We start from the raw sequence: 4522 nt of genomic DNA, 5'->3' as shown, positions 1-4522 counted from the left end.
TTTAAGTGACAATTTTTCTTGTGGTGTTTTTAATTATTCTAATACAGTAGCTGCTACCTCTGATACAGTTTTGAATGTTTCTAATATGTCTGATAAATCTTTGAACAGTTTGGTTGACAATTTAAACGTTTGTGATAAAAATGTTGAGATACCACTAGTCTCACAACCCTCAATAAATATAGCACCCTCACTTGCCTCACAACTTGATAATATTGCATGTTTTTGTGAGACAAGCAAGGGTGTTTGTGGGGAAAACAAATCTGACAAATGCAGCACAAGTTCTAACAATAACAATCAGATTTGTTTTAATTGAGGCACTAAGGGTCATATTGCTAGAAATTGTCTTAATCGAATGTTTGTGAGTTATAATCTTCCAAGAGGAGAGAACGAATTCAGAGGAAGATCCTTAAATAGAAATTCCTCTAGAAGTCGCTCTCGAAATGATTATTGGGTAGATAAAAGAAATAGAAAAAGGGATATTTTTCACAGTCATAAAAGGTTTTTTAATCACCTTGTCCTGAACAGTCTGCCAAAAAGGAGCATATCCATGCAAAGGTCAAGCTCATCCTAAAGCAATAATTCATCTTCAACCAATTATGGTAGAAGTAACACATGCTTTAAGCAGATCGTCAGACATAAAATGACAAAGTTGACTAAATTTTTCAAAAAACCTAATTATAAATGGAAACCCAAATCTACTCCCAATACATCATCCGTATCCTCAAAGAAGTTCATATGCAATAAATCTGAAAAGTCATCGGGATCACCCAGGAAGATCATGACCTGGGTGCCCAAATCTAATTAAACCCGCACATTTTACAGGGGCGGTTGCGGGGAAATGTCGTCAGACCATGGTTCGTCGACAGCGGCTATTCCCGGCACATGACAGGAGACATCACCCAATTGAACAACATTCAATCATTTAATGGGGGGATACGTCTCTTTTGCGGGTGGAGATGGAGGAAAAATTACACAAAAGGGCATGGTATCAAATGGAGTTTTGAGTTTTGAAAATGTGAATTTCGCTCCAGAGCTAAAACACAGCCTGCTAAGTGTTTCGCAGATCTGTGACAAGGGCTATTCTACGCATTTCACTGACAAGGAATGCATGATCTTAAAGCCAGGTTTTGTCATCCCTGAAGAATGGATTCTCGTAAAGTCAAAAAGGGATGGAAATGCTTATATTATCGATATGAATAGCAATCTCCCAAAGCAAGTTACTTGTTTGTTCTCAAAGATCTCTGAGCAAACTGCAATGTTATGGCACCGAAGATTAGGTCACGCCAACGCCAAAAATCTTAATCGTCTTGCAAAGAATGAGATGGTCCGTGGATTACCTATCAAAGACTTTATCATGTTTGAGAAATGTGTGTCCTGTGCTCAAGGAAAGCATCATCGAAAGCCACATTTACCGAAGCAAGTTAACTAAATAAGTCAGGTTCTACAACTTCTTCACATGGACCTATTTGGTCCAGTGAATGTGCTAAGCATCAATAGGAGTTCCTACTGTCTAGTTGTGATTGATGATTTTTCTCGTTTTACGTGGGTTTTCTTTCTATCCAACAAAGCTGGCGTCGCTGAATTGATCAAGAGGTTCATCATACTTGTTGAGATTCAACCAATCATAGGGTGAAGGCTCTTCGCACTGATAATGGAACGGAATTCAAGAATTCTGTTCTCAATCACTTCTGTTCTGAGAAGGGGATCCTACGTCAATTTAGTTCCGCTCACACACCTCAACAAAATGGTGTTGCTGAGAGGCGAAACAGAACACTTAAGGATGCTGCAAGGACGATGTTGTGTGACTCCAAGCTCCCTGTTTTCTTTTGGGCAGAGGCAATAAACACTGCCTGTTATGTTCAGAATCGAGTACTCATCAACAAAGCTCAAATGAAAACTCCATATGAAATTTACTATGGTCACAAACCGTCAGTTAGTCATTTTCGAGTATTTGGCTGTCCTTGCACCCTTCTTCACCTAGATGCCAATCCGAAGTTTAATGCCAAAGCTGATGACTGCTATTTTGTTGGGTATGCTGCACGTACCGCTTATAGAGTCTACAACAAGAAAACCAAACAGATTGTGGAATCCTATGACGTGCGTTGGTTGGAAGAGAATGAGACAGACGCAAGAGTGGGTCCAGACTGGTTATTTGATTACACGTCACTTTTCAAATCCTTAAACGTGTATTCAAATGATGTCTCAAGAACTTATTCGCATTTGAAGAGTATCTCTGAAGATGAAGTCGAAGAAGTTGTCTACAAACCTGTATCTAAACCTTCCAATTCACTGAAAGGAAAGTCTAAAGCTTCAACCGAATGGAGGTCCTCCGAATCGCACAAGGGAGAATCTTCTGCTCCATTTGAGGGGGAGTCTTCTGCTTCATCTGAGGGGGAGCCGTCTGCTGAAATTGAAGGGGAGTCTTCTGCAACATCTTTCGATAAGTCTTCTGCTACTTCTCAAGGGAGGCCGTTATTGGAACATGACAATCCTCAATCAGACCACATTGATTCTTCGGATGCTGAATCAAGACCTCCTACATCATTAGAGAAAGAGTTCATTCCAAATGATGCTTCCGCTGTCTCTTCAACCCTGATGGAATTACTCTTTCCTGACCTTATTGCAGATGAGTATGTTGCAGAACCATCTAGTTCTACTCAACAAGCAAATGAAGGAGGTCTTAACATTCATACTCTACCTGTCTCCATCAATGACATCAGCCAAGAAATACCCTCTAGGATTCAACGAGATCATCCGCTCGAGAACGTTATCGGCCAGCTAGATAGTGGTGTTAAAACTAGAAGTCAAAGTGGAGACGTGAATACATGTCTGTATTCTTGTTTTATCTCTCAAATTGAGCCCAAGAATGTAGAAATGGGTCTAAATGAACCTAGCTGGGTGGATGCGATGCATGAAGAATTGCATCAGTTTGAAAAACTAGGTGTTTGGAAGTTAGTTGAGTTACCAAAGGGCAAAAAGTCTCTTGACACACGGTGGGTATATCATAACAAGCAGGACTATTCAGGGATCATTGTGCGAAACAAGGCCAAACTGGTAGTTCGCGGGTTTCGACAAGTCGAGGGTCTTGACTACACTGAGGTTTATGCTCCTATAGCTCGCTTGGAGGCCATTCGTATCTTCTTGGCGTATGCTTCGTATATGAACTTCACTGTTTTTCAAATGGATGTCAAGACTGCCTTCTTGTATGGCAAGGTGAAGGAAGAAATATACGTTGATCAACCTCCAGGGTTTGTCGACCCGAAGTTTCCTAATCATGTCTACAAGTTGGATAAAGCGTTGTATGGGCTGCATCAAGCTCCTAGAGCATGGTATGCAACTCTAACAAAGCATTTGCTCGAACATGGCTATACACGTGGTACTATCGATCAAACATTGTTTATAAAGCATGTCGACAAGGACCAGATACTTGTTCAAATATACGTCAACGACATAATCTTTGGATCAACAAGCCAACAACTTTGCAAGGAGTTCGAAAGTGTAATGAAGAAAAGATTTGAAATGAGTTCTTTGGGAGAAATGACCATGTTTTTGGGGCTTCAGGTTAAATAGAATTCAACCGGCATCCTTCTTCATCAGGCCAAGTATGTGGATAATATTCTTGAAAAGTTCGCACTTCATGATGCTAAATCTACCTCAACACCGATGGCTGAACGACCCCTCCTGACTCCAGATCCAGAAGGCGAACCCGTAGATCAAACTCTTTATCGATCGATGATTGGATCCTTAATGTATCTTACTGCAAGTCGACCAGACATTATGTTCGCAGTTTGTCAATGCGCACGCTATCAGGCTAATCCTAAACTCTCTCATCTTATTGCTGTTAACAGAATTTTTCGATATATCAAAGGAAGCCCTAAATTGGGTCTTTGGTATCCGAAGAATTCTGAATTTAATCTTTATGCTTTTACTGACAGTAATTATGGAGGTTGTGAGCTTGACAGGAAATCAACTTCAGGAGGATGTCAATACCTAGGTGACAGACTAGTTTCATGGCAATGCAAGAAGCAGCACACTGTCTCGACCTCGACAGCATAGGCGGAATATGTGGCAGCATCAGCTTGTTGTTCTCAAGTTATTTGGATCCAACATCAGCTGTTGGACTACGGTTTGAATTACTCAGAAACCCCTATCTATTGTGATAATGAGGCTGCCATACAAATTGCTAAGAACCCAGTCCAACACTCTAAAACCAAGCACATCGATATTAAAATTCACTTTATCAGAGACTGTTATGAACGATCCTTAATTCGAATTGAACAAGTCCACACTGATAACAATGTGGCTGACTTGTTCACAAAACCTTTTAACAAAGCTCGTTTTGATGTGCTTGTGGGATTTTTGAAAATGATACGTTTTGAGGATTAATTTTTTCTTTTCCTTTTCTGTTGAGATTAAACTAACCTTTAATCTATAAAGATCGATTAGATCTTGAACAAGTATATAAACATAAACAATATGAACGCAATAATATGAATAAGTCAAGATGGAATCAAACGTGTCG

Source organism: Lactuca saligna, chromosome 8, assembly GCF_052625555.1.
Source record: "Lactuca saligna cultivar CGN05327 chromosome 8, ASM5262555v1, whole genome shotgun sequence".
Lineage (NCBI taxonomy): Eukaryota > Viridiplantae > Streptophyta > Magnoliopsida > Asterales > Asteraceae > Lactuca > Lactuca saligna.
The sequence above is the reverse complement of the archived record's forward strand: the minus strand, read 5'-3'. Positions refer to the sequence as shown.